The sequence below is a fragment of the Papio anubis genome, chromosome 8 (genome assembly GCF_008728515.1).
Source record: "Papio anubis isolate 15944 chromosome 8, Panubis1.0, whole genome shotgun sequence".
NCBI classification, from domain to species: domain Eukaryota; kingdom Metazoa; phylum Chordata; class Mammalia; order Primates; family Cercopithecidae; genus Papio; species Papio anubis.
The window spans coordinates 29,624,142-29,647,050 of NC_044983.1; the positions used below are offsets into that span (position 1 = coordinate 29,624,142).

At 39.7% G+C, this 22,909-nt stretch overlaps 1 long non-coding RNA gene across 2 annotated transcripts in view; it reads left to right on the plus strand.

Annotated features, from left to right (window-relative positions):
- The window catches only part of LOC103886721, an 83,550-nt gene extending 79,243 nt beyond the window's left edge, over positions 1–4,307 (plus strand). For both annotated transcript variants that reach the window (XR_004185791.1, XR_004185792.1), the window contains 2 exons: positions 374–503; positions 1,617–4,307. This is a non-coding gene — a long non-coding RNA (uncharacterized LOC103886721). The remainder of the gene's footprint in view (positions 1–373; positions 504–1,616) is intronic.
- Positions 4,308–22,909: the final 18,602 nt, after the last annotated feature.

Below are 22,909 nucleotides of genomic sequence, written 5' to 3' on the forward strand. Positions count from 1 at the left end.
ACAGAAAAAAAAAAGTAACATTGCATTTTGCTTATAGTGGAAAATTTGAAAAGCCAAAAGTTTTTGAGAGGAAAATAAAAACCTTCATCAAATTAGAAAGATAAGTTATATAAAAATAACTAGAATTCAAGATAGATTCATACATTTATTAGTATTCCAGTGATATGCTTTGGCATCAGAAACTATTTCTAATTATAAGAGTAGAAATAACCTTATACCACCTTGGAATCAGGGTGCCAGAGACAAAATTCTACTTCAACATTATTTGTTGTCCTTATGAATGAATATAAGGGTATAGAGTAAGGATAGAAAAGTCAAATGCTCAGGTAAGTTTCCATTTATGCTACTGGTAAACTACTTGTTTGTCTTTAAGGAGAACCCCACTATGAAGTCAGGTGGGGAGACAGCACCCCCATTCTCTGTAAATGACAGAAATATCTAATTTCTGAGAATCTCTGTGTTGTGGAGCACTGTCATCTTCATGGACACAGGCAGGATGGCAGGTAAGCGAAAGGCAAGGACAGTATGTACTTGAAAGGCTTCATCTGCATAAAAGCAAGAGGATAAAGGGCCTCTGAGCATTATTTGCCAAATGATCTGTTATCGTTTGGATACGTGTCCCCTCCAAATCTCATGTTGAAATTTGATCTCTCATGTTGGAGGTGAGGCCTAGTGGGAGGTATTTTGGGCCTCCCATTCATCAGGGAGGATCCCTCGTGAATGGTTTCCTGCCATTCTCATGGAATCCAGTGAATTCTCCCTCTTAGTTCATGTGAGATCTGGTTGGTTAAGAGTCAGACACCTCTCTTCCCTCACTCTCTTTCATTGTTTCTAGCCATGTGACGCTGCTTTCCTCCACCTTCCACCATGAGTGGAAGCTTGATGAAGTCCTCACCAGATGCAGATGCTAGCGCTGTTCTTGTTTTATAGCCTGCAGAGCCATGAGCCAAACAAATCTGTTGTCTTTTTAAATTGCCCAGCCTCAGGAATTTCCTTTATAGCAACACAAATAGACTAAGACATGGTCATGACAAAGGCTCCCGTAGGAAAGTGGTCTGGCCTCCTCCAAAACTGAGGGCATCTGGGAGGCACAAACAGAAAAGGACACTGGACAACTCTGGGTTCAGCCTGAGAGACTCTCCTCACTAGAGAAGCAGATTTTCAGTTGTCCAATCAAGCTGCTAAAGAAAGAGGGGCTCATTTCTCAGACTATTTTGTCTGTAACTAGGGTAGCCATATATGTTTATTTCCCCGGGACAGTCTTGATCAGCTTCTATTTTTTGGCACAATTCTGAACAGTGTCACCTCTTTTATTCTAAAATGTTTTCTGAAATAAAAACGATTCTTATGGCTGAACTGTTCTTCTGTTCTTATAGCTGAACTGTTGAGGAAAACAGCATCCTGAACATGGCAGACTCTTGACTGTGTTGGCAAAAGAGTCATTCCTAATCAGCTTGCCTTTTGTCACATTTTGTTACAGAAGCCAGGAAAGTGAAATACTTTTGCAGCCACCCTTGAAGCCAGGGTTGGCCATGCTAAGTACTTTTGTCCAGAGAGTATTTTCTGGGGAATTTTACAAATATTTTGGTACTGACTTCTCTTCTTCCTGTTTCAAGTAAGGACATGATACTTAGAGCTGCAACAGTCACCTTGAAACTGTGAGTGAAGCGCCAAGATAGTTTCAAAGACCAAAGTCCTAACGGTATTGAGCTGCTAATCCTATGCCAACAGTCAGGTAATCCAAGAACAGATTACAACTTTATTGATTTAAGTTTCTTTTAGATTGGTTTTCTGTTACTTGCAGCCAACACAATTCCCAATGTACACAATGAGTTATTTTCTTCCCTTACTTTAGATTATTCAGTTGGTTGAATTAGGCTTGGAAATCAACCTCTCATTTTGGCATGTAGCTCACTGCCTTTGGGAACATTAAATCTATTCTTTGACTATCCCCCATTACAGGTACTGTATACAAATACTGAAACAAAACAACGGAAAAAGCAAATAGGAAGTAGAGTGAGAACGAGGGGAACTGAGGGGAAGCCACAAGTTTATCTTCTTTAGGTAGTTCTTATTTTGGAGACAGGATATTTATTTCCTGCAGGCTCTAAGGACTGTGCATTTAGCAAGGACTGTTCATTTTTCATCTTCCTTACTAATGTCTTAAGGGAGGGAAAGATAAATCTGAGTGTCATCAGGATACATATGGAGCCGAGGGCCACAGTTGCTAATTAAGTCCTCTCCAAAGACCCATTTGGATGCCTCAGCATAGGTGATAAAAGAGATTACCCCCAATGATGTCATTTTTTTCCAGGCATCAAAAGACCCCCAAATTACCTTGCGTTAACAAGAGTGGTTGGAGAGAGCTAAGATACCACTGCAGTCTCCCCTCACCCTCTGCATAGTGCTGGCTAAGTGGTATGGTCCTGATTTTCTGATGATTACTACTTTAAGGAGATAGGTATTTTGTTGCAGTGTCACTGAGGAAACAGAATTCCAGTCGTAACAAGTCTGGAAGCAATTTCAGTGCTGCAAATCAACCCCAAATAGAATTCACTTGAACCTTGCCAGAAATAGGAATATCACTTTCTTGAAGCTTAAGGGGAGAGAAAAGTAATTTGGGAAACAGACAGTACATTGCAAGGTTCTCCTTTGCCTTCCTGATGTTCATATGTCCACTGAGTCTGACTGGCAATTTAAAGAAATCTGTTTATTTTATTCTGGGTTTTTCCAAAGGATTTCCTCCTATTTTTCCTAGCTCAATTTCTTAACCCACATGGAGAACCTCGCAGGAACTTACCAGGGCTGTTTCTTGGTCTGGTCCTGTTCCCACAGCATTCCCTGCCAAAATCAAGCCAAAATGATACCAGAATCCATCTATGAGATGAAGTAAGAGTGTCTTTTAGTTCACTTTCAGACTGCTGGATTCCAGCTTTCATGGCTGGTGAGTCAGCAGAACAGATAGACTGTTTTTTTGTTTGTTTGTTTGTTTCAGACAAGGTCTCGCTCTGTCACCCAGGCTGGAGTACAGTAGTGTAATGATAGCTCACTGCAGCATTGACTTCCTGAGCTCAAGCTATCCTCCCACCTCAGCCTCCTAATATGCTGGGATTACAGGCGTAAACCATCATGCATAGCCTTTAGGGTTGTCTTTTTAACGTGAAAGTTAGATGGACGCTAACAAAGATTGTCCTGTGTTTCTTTTGTGTGTGTGTGTGTGTGTGGAGGGAACACTTTCATTTAGATACAGATTATTTCCCTAAAGAAAGGATATCAGATCAGCAAATGGCCTGTTTTTATGAAATTTACTCATAAGAAATGGATGTAAATACCTAAAAGTTTTCCACATCTGGTCATGGAAGATGTAGCCCATTTAGCCCCAAGTTTCTCTCACCCCATCTTCCACTAGTTAACTTTGCTTTTCGGGAAACATTCAGTTAACAATCAGTGAATTTTCTAAGCTGATTTATAGGTCTAAGCAATATACTCCTGTGAGAATCTGACTTTCTGCTTGGTTAAAATGGAATAAAGCATTTACAATTTTGGATAGCCCCTGCTTAGACTAGAGGGTGGTAGAATTGTTCTGTGTTATTGTAGGCTGCTAGCCCATGAAGATTAATAATGAAATTCACTTGGCAATATCTGACCAAATATCACAATGGAACAGGCCAATCACAAGGGTAAAATCAAATCCTGTTTTAGCAGTAGGTCCAATAGAGACAAGGAAGTAAATTATTTCAGTTTTGCTCCAGGATAAAAGCAAACATATATTTCATTGATTTTTGCACGGCTCAAGGTGGTATTCCACAATTTTTTCCGGTTTCTACAGCAAATTTCTAACATTAGCTGCATATCTATAAAATCATCAGATCATTGGAAGGTAATTACTTTCGATATGGCAGATGGAGTTCTATCAGGTTTTCATTGAGGCATCAATAAATAATGACACAATTTCTCAATAAAAAGAATTCATTTGGTAAATTTTCCAAGACAGCTATTTTCTTGCTCGCTGAAGACATGACAAGCAATATAAGTTGAAACAGAAACTAAATTTGTCTTAATTGTGTTTATGTATTCTAGGAGCTTATCTCCCAAAGTGCTTACCATTATTTCTCTGTCCTTCATCTGAATTACTAATGGAAACTAGGAATAGGTAGAACACTGAGGTTGAGTTGCTTAAGATAACAAAAGTTAAGATTTACTGGCAGGTGGTGAAGGAAGGGGATTTGATTTGGATCTGTGTCCTCACCCAAATCTCATGTTCAAATGCAATCCCTAATCTGGAGGTGGGGTCTGGTGGGAGGTGATTGGATCATGCGGGGTGGGGCAGGGCAGGGTGGGGAGGGGGGTGGTTTCGTTTATCGCCATCCTGCAATGCTGTTCTTGTGTTACAGCTCTGTGAGATCTGGCTGTTTAAAATTGTGTAGCCCCTCCCCCACCCCCCTCTATCTTTCTTCTGCTCCAGCCATGTAAGATGTGCCTGCTACCCCTTCACCTTCTGCCATGGCTGTAAGTTTCCTGAGGCCTCCCCAGAAGCAGAAGCCACTGTGCTTCTTATGTAGCCTGCAGAACCTATGAGCCAATTAAACCTCTTTATGAGTTACCCAGTCTCAGGTATTTCTTTATAGCATTGCAAGAACAGATTAATACAGAAGGGGTCAAAAGATTCAGGAAAGTGGGAATAGGGTAGTGGGTACACCACTTAGAGCCAGACAACCTGACAGTTTTCTGTGGGAGAACCCAGAAGACACTCAGTTTAATCAAGTAATAAGAAGGTGTTGCTGGGAGGGGCACTGGAACCACTGAGAGGCTCAGATGCTATTATAGAGCTGGGCTCCTAAAAGCAATGGGGTAATAAAAAGCTGAAATATTAGAGACAAGGTGGCATTTTAGCCCTTGGAAGAAAGATACAAACAAATATCACAATAAGTGACAAAACCAGAGTGGCAGCCAAGGGTCTCAATCTGCAGAAAGCTTGGAGATGCTGAATGGGACACTGTATTCCTAGAGGCAGGAGAATCAGGCAGCCAAAAGGATGCTACTTAATTTATACAATCAAAACAAACCAAGGATGGATGATTGGGAAAATAAGGGCAATGACCTCAATAAAAGTCATGATCTATTGCTCAGTTTTTGAACTTGGTCCAATTCTCAGACTCTAAACCCACTGATTGAAGGAGAGGCCAGTGCCCTATAAGGAAACGCAATGCAATACCATGTAATCCTCTGTATCTTCTCCCAAATAGACCTATGGACAATTTACTAGGAAGACATGCACTGGGGAAAGGAGGACACCCAGATTTGTGAGAATTGTTGGGCACAGAGTCTGACTTTATTCGTATCTGGAGACTCAAAGTGGCACCCTGACCCCCATTGGGTGGTAGATGGAGTCTTGACTCAGGACTGGCTAACTGTGAGTCCATCTAGCCCATGGACCTATGAAGATGCTATTTCTTTTGTCCCCTAAAGTATAATTGGAAGGGCCAGACTTAGTAGCTGAGAGAACGCTCACATTGGTTCCTTGACCTGGGGGATAAGAGATCTCATAGAAGTGAAGGCAAAGTGAAAGGCTCTGAATCTGACCCCTCTTCCCAGTTTATCCCTGGCCCAGATAGTGAATCAAAGTAAATACCATATCCTGCAACCTTGGACATTCTTAATGCTGAGGAAAGATTAATGCCACTCCTTAAAATACCTAAAGAATGCAAGAATGGTGGTCTCTGTCAAATCTAGTGAAACTGCATTTCCCCTGTAACAATCAAAACCCTGAGACCTGCAGAGATTGCAGAGGCAGGAAATAGAAATTTCCCAAGTGAATCACTGGAGAGGTCCACTAGTCTGATCCCTGCAGAAACGAGATGGTTCAACTGCTGCAAACAAGCAAGTAGTAATCTCAATTGCAGCTGCTGTGCTGGATGCAGTCGTTTTGTTGGAGCAGATTAACACAGCCTCTGGCATAGGATATGCACACATTGACCTAGCATATATATTACTTTTTGTTTGTCTCAGGAAGGAGACACATAAACAGTTTTCATTCAGAGGAGAGTATATTTTCATAGTCTTTCCCCATGTCTGTGTTAACCTTTCCACCTTCAGTCTTGATGTCATCCAAAGGGATCTGTAATCATCTGTAATGTAGAACATCAGATTCATTCACCATGTGGATGACATAGTCATTGAGCTAGATGACAAGAAGTGACAAGTGCTTGGTAAGACATGTGTGCTCCCAAGGATGGGTGATAAACCTTTGGAAATTCAGGGGCCTACCACCTCAGTGAAGTTTGTAGGGGTCTGGGTCTGCTGCCTTCACAGAGTTACAGAAAGGCTTCTCAGAGACACAGCTGAGGTGCCAGCTCGGAGATGACCCCCTTAGAAGACGGGGTACCATTTTCCAGGATATGTCTGGTCAGCAGACCATCCATCTGGTGGTGAAGGCCAGGAATTCAAGACTAGCCTAGGCAGCGTAGTGAGACCCCTTCTCTACAAAAAAATTAAAAAAAAATTTAGCCAGGCATGCTCGTGTGTTCCAATAGTGCCAGCTACTCAGGAGGCTGAGGTGGGAGGATCACTGGAGCTCAGGAGTCCAAGGCTGCAGTGAGCTATAATTGCTCCACTGTACTCCAACCTGTATAACAGAGCGAGACCCTGTTTCTAAAAAACATAATGAAGTAAATGATCGTGGTATAAGGTGTGCACTGTAATAGATACTGGGGTGTTCTGCCCAGATCCTCTCTTCAGGACCGAGAGATCCATCCTTCGACTGCCGGAAATATCAGCTGCTGATAGCTCACAGCTCATCTCTTGATGGGAATTGTACTCAACCACAAGTAACTGCCTCACCCAATTCTATGCTGCATATACCATCAGATGTTTACCAGTAACAAATTACTGGTGTTTCCAGGATTACAAATCACATGTCTGTTTGGGACGTATCTGTAGGGACGTGCTAGTTCCGGATCTCAATGTAAGATCAACCACAGCACTAGCTGTATTCACACTGCAGTTCAGCCTCTGCCTCTGCCCATTCCTGCCTTCCTTACAGGTTTAACTCTCCTGAAATCACTTCCCAGTAAAACTGCACATATGTCCCGATTCCAGATTTTGTTTTCCAGGGAGCCCAATCTAACAAATGTTAATGCTTTGCATACATCATCGCATACTGTAAGAAAAAGATTTAAAATTATCCCTGCCTCTCCCTGATGCCTAGATTCTCAAAATGCATTAGTTATTTGGCAAATAATGAGAGATTACAATTGCCGTGGGCCTACAAGAAATACTGCTACTGCAGTAATTTGCTCAAAACTGCTGCAGGATTGTGGCTCTGGGGAAGATCAAAATTTCCCTTGGTTGATCATTTGAGGAAAGGCTGATTCAGCAAAGGTCTAATTATAAAATGAGAGGGAGGGATCTCACAGTGGTTAAAATAATGTTCAGCATGACTTATAGCCAATAACAAGGTGTGCTGATGTCTTTAAGCAAGGGACAGTTTTTTCCTGTTTCTGAGGTCTGCTAGAAGCCTGTTGAAGCTTTAAATGTGGTCTCATCCAACTCACCTACTTATTTGCCAACTAGGGATATGTTGATAGAAAACCTTTTTTGAGCCACATATTAGGGACAGAATTTCAACTATTACTGCTGTAACAACTACCCCCAAACTTAGTGGGGTAAAACCTTATGCTCATACATTCTATGGGTCAGTAATTTGAACAGAGCACAGTTAGGGTAGCTTGCTTCTGCTCTACATCTCTGGTGCCTAAACTAAGTCACTCAAAATGTTACAGAACAAGGTTGGGCATGGTGGCTCATGCCTGTAATCTCAGCACTGTGGGAGGCCGAGGCAGGTGGATCACCTGAGGACAGGAGTTTGAGACCAGCCTGACCAATATGGTGAAACCCTGTCTCTACTAAAAATACAAAACTTAGCTGGGCGTGGTGGTGTATGCCTGTAATCCCAGCTTCTCTGGAGGCTGAGATGAGAATTGCTTGAACCCAGGAGGTGGAGGTTGCAGTGAGCTGAGATTGCACCACTGTGTTCCAGCCTGGGTGACAGAATGAGACTTCCTCTCAAAAAAAAAAAAAAAAAAAAAAAAGTTACAGAACCAAACTGGGGTCTGCTTGCCTGGTGCAGTAAGATCATATATCTACACTGAAGTTTGCGTTGGTACAAAGAAAGGTGTTTATTTGCAGGGTTCCAAGAAGAAAGGATCAGACAGTTAATGCTTAAATCCTGACCTCCCCAATGACTGGGAGGTAAGCGTTTTTAAAGACAGGTAAATTTCAGGCAAACAGAAATTGGAGGCAAAATTATAAATCAATACATGGAGGGTATACATTGGTTTTATCCTAAAAAGGCAGGATATCTTGAAGTGGGGGCTTACGGGTCATAGGTAGCTTCAGAAATTTTCTGATTTGCAATTGGTTTAGGATGATAAGCTTTGATTAAACATTTGGGGTCAGCAGAAAAGAATATTAGCTCCAGCTCACAGGTGTGACTTTCTCCGGGCCCCTCAGGAAGAATAGAGAATCGCAGTCAGAGTTCAGTCCCCAAATTCTCTCTCTCTTGAGGTCTCCCTGCTGAGGAATCCTTTTGGTGGGGGTCCACATTTCTGAAATACAAAACAAGGACATATGTTAAGATGTGATCTTTAGTTTCTATACTGTAACCAAGTATCTTGTGACTCTAACTTCCTTGGCTGTTGACTTAAGCTACTATTACCTTTTTCCTTATCAGGTTGATTATTTACTTTTCAAGGCTGGCTAGGTGCTTGGAATTTTCCTTGAAAGAAATCAAGATTTTCCTTTATTTCCATGCTTGGAGTGGGGAGCTGTAGGTCCCTAAAACGGGGTCTCGATTCCATGTTTGCAGTTGGGAGTGACTCAGTAGCTGGAGGCTGGAAATATTTGGAGCATGTCACTCACGTGTCTGGTGGGTGATGTTCATGTTTGCCTGAGACCTCAGCTGATCTGTCTGACTAGAGTAGTTACACGTGGCATCTTCTTTGAGTCTCTTTGTGTGGCAGTTTGTGCTTTCTCATAGCATGGAGACTGGGTTTTGTGAGCGAGTACCCCAAGAGAACAAGGTAAATGTGAATGGCATTTTAATGATCTAGCAGATAGGTTTATTTTTACTGTACCCTATTGGTTGGTAAAAGCTATTATAAAGTTTCACCCATATTCATCTGAATGGGAACCAACAGACACACCACTTAATGTGATGATTACATGGTAAGAAGGGAGGTGAGATGGGAGACGCTGCTGTGGTCATCTCTGGAAAATACTATTTGCCACAGGTGGCTCACAAACAATATTAGTCCTTGCGATCTCCTCTCTTCCTTATATTCCTATTCATGTGACTGACAGGTTGGCTGTTAGGATGAAAGACTGAATTCTCCTTATGTATTTGTTGAAATGAACCAGATTGAATCTGTGGGATTCCCAAAGGCCCTGCAAAAAGCAAATGCTTGTGGTGAGGAAAAATGATGTGACGTTTTGCTCCTCAGTCCTGTTATGATTTGTGTTGCTCAGGGCTCCAATGCAGACTCTGGGGAGTAACAGAGACCCAGAAAACGGGGACCCTAGTGCTGACATATGTCTGGGAGGGCAGAGTCTCTTCTGTGGAGGGCCTCAGGGGAGGTTACATATACTACATGCCCTCCAGCGGAACTGAAGCCCGATTGAATGTTATGGCACTTTCTGGGAGAATGGAAGATGCTTTCCCTTTATAAAGGAGGGACAACTGCTTGAAATTACTGGGCCAATAGTTAGGAGAGCTGAATTCTAGCTCTGGATCTTTCGTTTTAACAATTGCAAAGATAATGAAACCAACACGGACAGTTTAAGAGACCTAGTTTCTACCACCTGAAAATGGGGTTAGGGATCTCTAATACGAGATTTTATAGGATTAGTGTGAAGCACAAACAAAATGTACTCATATAAAGTCCTAACAGTTGTAGGGCACTGTAAAAGTGAAGGTATTAAGAAAGGTTTACTTATTAGTTTTTATCCAGGGTTAAAGTCTTCACTGGGTAGGAGTTCCTGAACATGCTGCCTTGTAATAGAGGTGGTTTTTGTGGGTATAACCAAACTTAGTGAAGCTCTTCCTAACTACCAAGTGGTTGATCTTAAGCCTGATGTTAGCCTGCCTAATACTCACAGTACCAAAATAAGATTAATCCTTGTCAGCCCTTTGCTGTACCTAGCTAAGCTCTTCCCACTTTGTGCCTAGATTTTCCTACTTAATGAGACCAGAATGAATTCATATTCATTTCCTGTTTGGGCTTATTTCCCACTGTGGCTAGGACATTGCCTTGATATAAGTCTTTCAACTTTACATGTAGGCATTTAGTATTTTAAGGTAATTCCAAAGACAGTTGTTGTCAGTAGATCATCCCAAATAGCTTTAAACTTTGATCCTTAGAGCAATGAGAAGGAGGACAGGAGTTGGGAAAAAACTGATTTTCGTGAGTCAACATAGCAACTTCATAAATTTAGTCATACCCTGTGAATATCGCTACTGTACCAAAATAGAGAAAGAAAATACTGCCATGTCATCTGCCTCTCTTGTGCCTAAGCACCCTCCTCTGTCTCTCCTTCTGCCAAATGGAACAAAACCAGCATCTGGGAATGAGAAAACATTCTTAAGACAATCAAGAACTAAATGTTCAGTCTATAGATGGAAAAGAGAAACAGCAGGTTCTGGAGAATGATATTCCCGAAATCTCAAGATGAATAAAGTCTACACATAGCAACAATACTGGTTTATTGCTTTGGTGCAAAGAGGCAGTGCACATTCCTGGGCAGGATGTGATCACAGGTAAGTTTTGCGTCATGAGCTTTTCTTGAGAGTCATGAAGACTTCTGAAGCTTTGGTCATCTGGAGTGTGTGGCGTTTGCGGCCTATTCTTGTTCATAGGCAATAATTTTCTATTTGTAAGTGAAAGAAAATGCTTTAGTTTTTGTCCCCCAGATAATTTTATCTTGAGATAAAAGCAAGATGATAAACCCTGTCAATTTTCCTTAAGTAGGAATATCTCTGCCACCTTTGAGGTATACCACTGCAAAATTATAAATTCTGAATCTTAAACAAGCATTTTAAAATGATTTATTGTTTTGTTCTACTTTAGAACATCTGTAAACCAACATTTATCTTTATATAAACTGTTTCAAATTCTCTTCCACTAGACAGTATGGAGATTTCTCAAAGAGCTTAGAGCAGATTACCATTTGATCCAGCAATCTGGATCTGCCCAAAGGAAAAGCAGTCATTATATCAAAAAGACACCTGCATGCATATGTTTATCACAGCGCAATTTACAATTGCAAAGATAGGGAACCAACCTTGGTGTCTATCAGCTGACAAGTAGATAAAGGAAATGTGGTATATACACACATGAAACACTACTCATCCATAAAAAAGAATGAAATAATATCTTTCACAGCAACTTGGATGGAGTTGGAAGCCATTACTCTAAGTAAAGTAGCTTCTCACTTATAAGTAGGAGCTAAGCTGTGGGTATGCAAAGGCCTATAGAATGTTATAATAGTCATTGAAGACTCAGAAGTTCAGAGACTGGGAAGGCAATGAAGGATGAAAAATTACCTGTTGGGCACAGTGTACACAATTTGCGTGTGGGGTGCACTAATATCTCAGACTTCGTCGCTATACAGTTCATCTGTATAACCAAAATCTACTTGTACCCTAAAGTATAAAGTGAAATAAAAAGTAAAAAAGTAAAATAAAAATATCCAAATTCCTTTCCATTGATTTTTGGGAGCCTAATTATTTCTTTATAGTAGGAGGAAATGATTTGATAACTGCAAATTTCACAATTAGCAATGCTAAGTTAAAAAATTTTGTTTAAGGAAGGTAAATCTGTTAAGAGGTTGTACTTCTGAATCCTCACAAAATTATTTTAATCTGATGCATACAGTAGCTTATATTTTTGGGACATTTACATTGTGTCAGGTAATTTTTTAAAAGTTTGATTTTATTTTTAATTGACAAGTAATAATTTTATATATGGGGTACAATGTGATGTCTCAATACATGTATGCATTGTGGAATGATTGTCAGGCTAATTAGCATATCTGTCATCTCAAATATTTATCATTTCTTTGTGGTGAGAACATTTAAAATCTTCTCTTGCCGGGTGCGGTGGCTCACATGTGTAATCCCAGCACTTTGGGAGGCCAAGGTGGGCAGATCACCTGAGGTCAGGAGTTCGACACCAACCTGGCCAAAATGGTGAAACTCCATCTCTAGTAAAAATGCAAAAATTAGCCAGGCGTGGTGATGGGTGCCTGTAATCCCAGCTACTGTGGGAGGCTGAGGCAGGAGAATCGCTTGAACCCAGGAAGGCGGAGGTTGCAGTGAGCTGAGATTGCGGCACTGCCCTCCAACCTGGGCTACAAGAGTGAGACTCCATCTCAAAAAAATAAAAATAAAATAAAATCCTCCCTTTTACCTCTTTTGAAATATACCATACATTAGTATTATTAATTATTACATTATTATTAACTATAGCATTATGCTGTGCAATAGAACACTAGAACTTCTTTCTTTTAACTGTAACTTCATACTTGTTGACCAGTGTCTCTTAATTTCCTGTCCTATCTCCATCCCCAGCCTCTGGTCACCTCTATTCTCTTCTCTACTTCCATGAGTCTGAGTTTTTTTGATTCTGCATGTAAATGAGATCACATGGCATTTTTCTCTCTGTGCCTGGTTTATTACACTTAAAATACTGTCCTCTAGATTCATCCACATTGTTGCAAATGACAGAATTTCCTGACTTTTCAAGGCTGAGTAGTATTCCATTGTGTATATATATATCACATTTTAAAACTTCACTCGTCCATTGATAGACACCTCGGTTGATTCCATATCTTGGCTATTGTGAATAATGCTGTAATGAACATGGAAATGCAGGTGTGTCTTCAGCATACTGATTTCAATTCCTTTGAGTATATACCCAATAGTGGGATGGCTGAATCATATGGTAATTCTAATTTCAGCTTTTTGAGGAAACTTTATACTGTTTTCCATAATGGCTGCACTAATTTACAGTATCATCAACAGTGTTCCCTTTTCTCCATGTCCTGGCCAACATTTGTTATCTTTCATCTTTTTGATAATAGCTATTTTCACATGTGTGCAATAGTATATCACTGGGGTTTTAATTTGCATCTCTCCGATGATTAGTAATGTTGTGCATTTTAAAATATATCTATTAGGCCAGGCACGGTGGCTCATGCCTGTAATCCCAGCACTTTGGGAGGCCAAGATGGGTGGATCACAAGGTCAGGAGTTCAAGACCAGCCTGGCCAAGATGGTAAAACACTGTCTCTACTAAAAACTACAAAAACTAGCCGGGCGCAGTGGCAGGCGCCTGTAATCCCAGCTACTCAGGAGACTGAGGCAGGAAAATTGCTTGAACTGGGGCAGCAGAGGTTGCAGTGAGCTGAGATCATGCCACTGCACTGCAGCCTGGGTGACAGAGTGAAACTTCATCTAAAATATATATACACACACACACACACACACACACACACACATATATGTTTTGGCATTTCAATGTCTTGAGAAATATCTATTCAAGTCATTTGCCCATCTTTTCACTGGGGTATTTGTTTTCTTGTTGTTGACTAAATGTAGTTCCTTATAGACTTTGGATATTAGCCCCTTTTCCAATGTATAATTTGCAAATATTTTCTCCCTGTCTGTGGGTCGTGTCCTCATCCTATTAATTGTTTCCTTTGCTGTGTAGAAGCCTTTTAGTTTAATGCAAGTTCATTTGTCATTGCCTGTGCTTTAGGGGTCCTAGCCAAGAAATCTCTGCCCAGACCAATGTTACGGAGCTTTCCCCTATGTTTTCTTCTAGTTTTAAGTTTTATATTTCAGTCTTCAATCCATTTTGAGTTGATTTTTGTATATGGTGAGAGGTAGAGATGTAGTTTCATTCTTATGCATATGAACATCCAGTTTTCCATCATTATTTATGGAAGAGACTGCCCTTTCTCCATTGTGTGTTCCTGTCACCGTTGTTGAAAAAATTTAAGAATTTAAGAATTTTGTGTAAATAAGAAAAGTAAAACTGATATCAGGTTGTACTCCTGATTCCTGAAAAAAAATCTTCCTGTAATTCTGCTATAAACAGTAGCTTATAGTTTTGGAGCATTTATATTGTGGCAAGTACTGAGCTAAGCTCTTAAATATAGTATTTCACTTACTTGTCATTATAGCTCTAGGAAGTAAGTGCTATAGTGCCATTTTACAGATGAGAAAATCGAGTTGCAGAGAGGTTAATAAACTCAGTTAAGGTCACATACATAGTGAGCGGCTGAGCCTAGATTTAATCCTAGATCTGTCTGATGTCAAAGGCCAAGCTCTTTCCACTATAAGGTATTGCTTTTCAAGTCATGAAGTTATAAAGTTCATTCCAAGTTCATGAGTCTCCATATCAATGACAAAGGTGAGAGATTCTTTAAATATGGCTCTTTTTCCTTCTGGGCCATGGCCAGACTACACTTCTAAGCCTGTCAGGAAGTTAATTATGGCCAGGTAATGGAGTTCTTGCTTATAGACTATATAGAGATAAACCATGCATCTAACTTTTCAGATCTGGTCCATAAAATGTTCTTCATGATCCTCCATATTTTCTTCCCAACATTCCAGGGGATGACAACACCCAGGGCAATCTTGGAAACCATGCAAGTTATATGTATGTAGAAGATGGCACGACCTTTGTCTCTCTGGGCCTTGAATGACTGTATGGAATGGAGTTTCCTCCTGGCACCAAACACATTTTATATGACTGAGAAATAAGCTTTGGTAGTGAAAATCTGGAATTTATAGGTTAGAGTAGCTGGTGTTGATTTTGAGGTAAATTCCTATGTTATTTAAGTGGTATGCTATTGTAACAGAAACCTATAATAGATGGCATCGGCTTAGCAGTTGGGTAGTGAGAAAATTGATATCACAGGCAGAAGAACTAGAGTTCCATCTTAATCAGTGACAATATTTTTGCTAGAACCATCAACCTGAGAAAACCTGAAGTCGGTCTTGTGTTTATTGAGCCTGTAGTAAAGCCGTATGTTAGGAGTGTGTATTGGTTGTTATGGGCTGTCGTTAGGAAGATACTGCAAGAAAGAGATGAGTTCAGGAAAGAGTTGGAGAAAGTGTGGTGATGAAAAAGCATTTAGAGGAGTGGAAACACTTTTTACTCTGCTAGACCACATAACAGTAAAAGACGGAAATGTTTGAGTGACAAAGATTCATTAAAATTCAGCCTTAGGTAAAAAATATTTCAATAATAGCCATCATTTGCATATCCAAAAACTCACTAATGTGCTGTGCTAAATTTAACTAAATAGACTATTAGCCCTGAGTTACCATTAATAGTATAAAGAACAGCCAGAAGCTATGAAATATGAGTTTTAAGAAAACATGTCCTGGCTCAAATTCTTAGGAAGAGTCCTCAGTTTAACTACAGCAAACTACAGTGGTGACTGGGGGTAGCAGTGATAATGACTTTTTCCCCTGCTTAACCAAAAAACAATACATGGGTTAATATACCCAGTTACTGAGTACCTACTACAAGCACAGCATTGGGTGTGTCAACTGTAATAAGACTCAAATCAGCTGTAGAAAGGGACAAGTCATATACCAAGAGTTAAAATACTATAGTCCCCCCCTTATCTAAAAGGGATAAGTACCAAGACCCCCACTGGATGTCTGAAACTCAAACTGCAGGTTGTATAAACACAATTACATGAGATTAAGTTCTTCATAATGAAGATGCAAATCTGGGTTTAGTCACCAACTTGTGTGGCCTTAAACAAGTAATTTCTCTTCTGTGGGCTTCATTGGTAACTTGAGGGGTTTTTGTTATGTGATCTGAGAGGCCAAAATAAACACCTCTGTGTCAACTAACATGGACCCTAGGGTTAAGGAAACAAAAAGTTAGCTATGGATGGAGAGTGGAGGATTCAGGGATTGGCCTGTATGGCAACTTCCTAAATTCCTTTGGCCATAAGAAAAACTAAAGTCCTGCGAAACCCCCTAGCAATAAAAGCCATCAGGCCAATCAATTATCAGACCCCTCCTAACTCTGATTTTCAACCCAGACCCACTAAAGAGGAATGGCCTTACAAACATTCTTTCCTTATAAGCAACTGCAGACCTTAAGCCAGTTTTGGCCTACTTACAGAGGCTGTGCCATGAACTGTCTTTCTGTCCTTTAGTAAGCCTTTTGACATAAAAAGCCAAATTCCACCTGATTTTATTGGTAAAACCCTGTCCCAGGTGAACATGGGATGTATGCTACATATATGTTTGCTCATTGCACATGTGCTCAATTCCTTTCATAAAAATGTGTAGCTTTTCCCCAAACCTGCTGAATACGTATGATTCTGCTGTATATTACAGCCCCTGTGAGGCATAAAACCCAACCTGCCCATTGTCTTTTTTGAGGAGAGAGTACCTTCTATACACACTGGAGACTCACTATCTCTCTCTTTTTTTTTTTTTTGAGACAGAGTCTTGCTCTGTTGCCCAGGCTGGAGTGCAGTGGCATGATCTCAGCTCACTGCAACCTCCGCCTCAGCCTCCTGAGTAGCTGGGATTACAGGTGTCCGCCACTATGCCCAGCTAATTTTTTTGTATTTTTAGTAGAGATGGGGTTTCACCATGTTGGCCAGGCTGGTATTGAACTCCTGACCTCATGATTCACCTCCCACGTCGGCCTCCCAGAGTACTGGGATTACAGGTGTGAACCACTATGCCCAGCTAGACTCTCTCTTCTTGGTTTGCAAACCGATATCACCAGTAAAGCTCTCCTTTCTACTACTTAGCCATCCTGGTGGGCTTTTGGATGACAGTTAAATGATTTCCAAAGTCCTTTCCAGCTTTATTTTATGTAACTATATTCACAGGATTACCTGCTTTATCAGGGCAAGAATCATGACTATTTTATTTACCATTATTTCTAAAACCTAGCACTGTACTCTGCACTTTGCAGGCCATCGAGAAATATTTTTGCATGAATGAATAGTGTAGTTGCACTAATGCCATCTAATGAAGGGACTCATTCATTAGGTTATTCTTGTCACAAAGTGGACTTTTATGACTTGGGCTTATGCCTTATGAGTTGTTTCCTTTTACAAAAGAGAAGAAGGTAAGGGTACCCAATTACCACAGAGTAGGCATGGGTTGAAAATTAATCAGTTTATTGTAATTGACTATTTAGGCAAAAATGATAGATCGAGGTGAATAACAATCAGGGCTGTTTTTCAGCTAATGGTTATGGGATTAGCAATTATTGGTGTCTGCACATGTTACCCAAGATGAGGCGAAAGACCAGACCGCAATGCTGTAAGACAAGGCATTGATTGGCGTCTTAGGAAATGCAATTTGGGAGACAAAGATCAGCTAGAGGCCAAATTGTGTTTCAAAGAGAGGAAAAGGAGTAGGGATTTTTAATATGAAGATAAGGGTGATTGCGCAAGTTGTTCTGAAAGAATTATCATTGGTGGAGGTGGCTGGCTTAGTACCTGAGTTCATAGTTCACTGGTCATTCAGGAGTTTCAGCACTGGTAAAGTTTATTCATTTCTCGGGATGTGATCATGGAAGTATGGCCCAGTTCAAAAGTTCATGGCAAGTTCTGATCCTTTTGCTTATTTTTTTTGTAAGCTTTTAAAATTAAAACTAAATTTTGTTTTAATTTGCAAGGCTGTAGGTCATGCATGTAGTCCTTCTTAGAATGGAGTCCTTCCCAGCTCCATTTCAGAGCTCTGAACCAGAGTGATGGCATTTTGTATATCACATTTTACAATATAAGAATATATTCATAAATATTTCTCAATTTAAACCTTGAATAGAAGTTGATTATACACAGCAGGCTTGTGTTAGCAGTGTTTTGTGGCAATGAAAGGGAAGAGGGTGTTTTCATGCTTGGATGAAGGGTGAAGGCTGTAGGAAAGAACAGTAACTATGGAAACTGAAGAAGAGGGAAGTGGTCAAGAGGAAGTTTGGAGCTAATGAAGCTGTGTCATTTGTCTGGGGTGAATACCCAAGGTTCGTCATCTCACGCCAAGGGAATCAAGGTCGTGGACACGCAACAAATGAGTCTGAGTGGAGGTTTAACAGGCAAAAGAAAAAGAGAATAGCTGTCTCTCCTGCAGAGAGAGAGGGGCTCCCGAGTGGGTCTTCAGGTTTCATGGTGAAATGCATGGTGTTTTATAGACGAGCTTGAGGAGACTGTGTCTGATTAAGGTAGGGCCTGAGAGATTGGTCGGACCAGGTATGACGGTTGCAAAGCGCATGAAGAAGCTGGCCATCCCACCCTAATCTTTTATTATGCAGATGGATTCTCTACTTCGCTGACACCATGTTTTCTGTATCCTTACTGTGCCCGTGGTTGACAAAGAAAAGGGAAGATGGAGCCGCCATGTTGAACATGCCTGGCCCCCAGGTAGCCTTTTCTATGTGCACAGCTGCTGACATTTACCTCTGCAAGCTTTTAGCTTGCTTATCTATGCCTGGAGCTTGATTTTGTTTAGGCTTCTTTTTGTTAGAAAAGAAATAATTTGGGGGCTGCTTTTGATTAAAAGGGAAACCTTGCTGAAGACTTTCTTACCCTTTCTAACTGCCTAAATAATTTTTCTTTAACTCCTGTATCACTAGCATTCAAGAAAATAGACTACAGTTAGCAACAAAGGAAACGGAAGCTCTTCCACTAGGGAATCATCAAATACTTGATATGGGTTGGGCCTACAATAGTTACATGAAATGGAAACTTGAGTCATTTTATTTGGATAACAAAGTAACAAGTGATCCCAAAACCCTAGAGGACATAAGACTTACAAAACTATGGAATTATTCCATGAATTTAAGTACAGTAAATCTTCATTTATGGACAGCAACTATATGTAGTATAGCTTGAATACTTACACTGCAAATTAGGCATTACTTTGTACATGTTATGATGAGAAAATTGTAGTTTGAAGAGTTGAACAACTAAATGTATTTTTAAAAAGCAAAGGACTTAATTTTGAACTTATTTCTGTTGTGTCTTGTTAAAAGAAAAACTTCACTCAAATTAAATTTAAAAGAGTTTGATTGAGCAATGAATGATTCATGAATCGGGCAGCCCCCAGAATCACAGCAGATTGAAGGAGACTCCAGGGATGCCTTTGTGGTCAGAGCAAATTTATAGACAGAAAAAGGGAAGTGACATACAGAAATCAGAAGTGAGGTACAGAAACAGCTCAGTGTTTGCATTATTTGAACACAGTTTAAACATTTGGCAGTGTATGTCTGGTTGAAGTATGGCTGCTGGGATTGGCCAAGACTCAGCTAATGTTACAGATGCATACTCCTAAATTAGGTTTTCAATGTTACCTACCTATTAAGTTAGGTTGAAGTTCATCCACAAGGACTTGGATACAGAAGTACAGAGTCCTCAGGACATACTTAGTTTGCTTTAACAGTCTGATGCCAAATTCTAAAATGTTCCCTTTACACAATACCATGGGTCATCTTAGCTTCTCTCTGTTGTGACAGTGCAGCTCAGTGGGAGACATATCTAGGCCCACTATGGAAAAGTCACAAACTACCTCTAAATTCAATATTTCAAAATTAACTTGTATTGTCAGGAGGTAATGACCAGTAAGATTTGGGACACCGTAACACTGAAAAATAGCAGATTATATATTGTTGTTAAGGGATTTTCTAACAGAATCTAGAATGATTTTGCCTTATCTACACCATTTTTTTAACCTAGGAATTTTATTTTGGTTATTTTTACTTGTATGTTTGTGTCCATTTGGATACTAGAAAAAGTTGGGGGGACAATTTAAAATGTGGAAAGGTTTTGATGGTTTGTGAATGAAGTAGAACAGAATATTTGAAATAAGGACAACTGCAAAATTTATGACTTTGTTCCCAATTCAAACAAAAATTTTCTGAAACAGTGTGATTGGTGACTATAAACATACCCCTCTCTTCTCCCATCCCCTATCAATATTTTTTCCTTTACTTAAACATGAAAACAAAAGTTAACCTCTAGGAGTTCTGGATTTGGATTTCTGAGGCTACCATTTTCTTTCCTAATGACTGCCTGCCTATCTAATCAAGTGTAAAAATAATGTCCTCAATAATTAGCTAATTGTGGCACATCCAGATGCTTGCAGGGCAATTGAGACACTTCTTTCTTATTTTGACAAAGAAGCTTGCTCATTGCACTTCTAATTAACCAGTTAAAGGTGAATCCTCCTCATGGATGATTTTTAGCTCACTAGGAATTTCATTTCCAAATGCTAAATGAGAAATGAGTATGACTCAATAGTCTCTCTATTCTTCCACTGTACCTTTAAGGTCAGTTTGTTTTCTAAGTTCTCACTTAAATTCTATTATGAGTAAACAGCTAACTATTTTTTTTTTAATCAAGTCATAATGAACATTGCACTTAAGTATGACGAAGAACTATTTTAGCATTGAAACAGAATAACATATGATGTATATATGAAGAATATGTATAAGGTAATATTGACAGATCTGACAAAGCAAGCTTTATTTTTTTCGCTTTTTTTCTCCCAACATAATTGATGTGTAATCGAAGTGCACATATATAAAGTGTATAATTTTATCAGTTTTGACATATGTATATACTTGAGAAACTGTTCACATAATACAAATAAACATTTCTATCACCTTTAAAAGTTTCATTTGGACCCCTTTTAATACAGCAGTCATCTCATTATTGAGCAACATATATATGTGTGTGTGTATATATATATATATATATTTTATTATACTATAAGTTCTGGGATACACGTGCAGAACGTGCAGGTTTGTTACATAGGTATACATATGCCATGGTGGTTTGCTGCACCCATCAACCTGTCTTCTACATTAGGTATTTCTACTGATGTTTTCCCTCCCCCTGCCCCCTACCCCTGACAGGCCCCAGTGTGTGATGTTCCCCTTTCTGTGTCCATGTGTTCTCATTGTTCAACTCCCACTTATCAGTCAGAACATGAGGTGTTTGGTTTTCTGTTCATGTGTTAGTTTGCTGAGAATGATGGTTTCCAGCTTCATCCATGTCCCTGCAAAGGACATGAACTCATTCCTTTTTATGGCTGCATAGTATTCCATGGTGTATATGTGCCATATTTTCTTTATCCAGTCTATCATTGATAGTCATTTGGATTGGTTCCAAGTTTTTCCTATTGTAAATAGTGCTGCAATAAACATACATGTGCATGTGTCTTTATAGTAGAATGATTTATAATCCTTTGGGTATATACCCAGTAATGGGATTGCTGGGTCAAATGATATTTCTGGTTCTAGATCCTTGAGGAATCACCACCTGTCTTCCACAATGGTTGAACTAATTTCCACTCCCACCAATACTATGAAACTGTTCCTATTTTTACACATCCTCTGCAGCATGTTTTTTGACTTTTTAATGATTACCATTCTAACTAGCATGAGATGGTAGCTCATTGTGGTTTTGATTTGCGTTTCCCTAATGACCAATGATGAGCTTTTTTCATATGTTTGTTGGCCACATAAATGCCTTCTCTTGAGAAGCGTCTGGTCGTATCCTTCACCCACTTTTTGGTAGGATTTTTTCTTGTCAATTTGTTAAGTTCCTTGTAGATTCTGGATATTAGCCCTTTGTCAGATGGATAAATTGCAAAAATTTTCTCCCATTCTGTAGGTTGCCTGTTCACCTGATGATAGTTTCTTTTGCTGTGCAGAAGCTCTTTAGTTTAATTAGATCCCATTTGTCTATTTTGACTTTTGCTGCCATTGCTTTGGTGTTTTAATCATGAAGTCTTTGCCCATGCCTATGTCCTGAGTGGCATTGCCTAGGTTTTCTTCTAGGGTTTTTATGGTTTTTGGTCTTATGTTTAAGTCTTTCATCCATCTGGAGTTAATTTTTGTATAAGGTGTAAGGAAGGGATCCAATTTCAGTTTTCTGCATATGGCTAGCCATTTTTCCCAACACCTTTTATCAAATAGGGAATCCTTTCCCCATTGCTTGTGTTTGTCAGGTTGGTCAAAGATCAGATGGTTGTAGGTGTGTGATGTTATATCTGAGGCCTCTGTTCCCATTGGTCCATATATCTGTTTTGGTACCAGTACCATGCTTTTTTGATTACTGTAGCCTTGTACTATAGTTCGTAGTCAGGTAGTGTGATACCTCCAGCTTTGCTCTTTTTGCTTAGGATTGTCTTGGCTATACGGGCTCTTTTTTGGCTCCACATGAAATTTAAAGTAGTTTTATTTAATTCCGTGAAGAAAATCATTGGTAGCTTGATGGGAACAGCATTGAATCTATAAATTAGTTTGGGCAGTATGGCCATTTTCATGATACTGATTTTTCCTATCCATGAGTGTGGAATGTTTTTCCATTTGTTTGTGTCCTCTTTTATTTCACTGAGCAGTGGTTTGTAGTTCTCCTTGAAGAGGTCCTTCACATCCCTTGTAAGTTGGATTCTAGGTATTTTATTCTCTTTGTAGCAATTGTGAATGGTAGTTCACTTATGATTTGGCTCTCTGTTTGTCTATTATTGGTGTATAGGAATGCTTGTGATTTTTTGCACATTGATTTTGTATCCTGAGACTTTGCTGAAGTTGCTTATCAGCTTAAGGAGTTTTTGGGCTGAAACAATGGAGTTTTCTAAATATACAATCATGTCATCTGCAAATAGAGACAATTTGACTTCCTCTCTTCCTATTTAAATACTCTTTATTTCTTTCTCTTCCCTGATTGCCCTGGCCAGAACTTCCAGTACTATGTCAAATAAGAGTGGTGAGAGAGGGCATCCTTGTCTTGTGTTGGTTTTGAAAGGAAATGCTTCCAGCTTTTTCCCATTCTGTATGATAGTGACTGTGGGTTT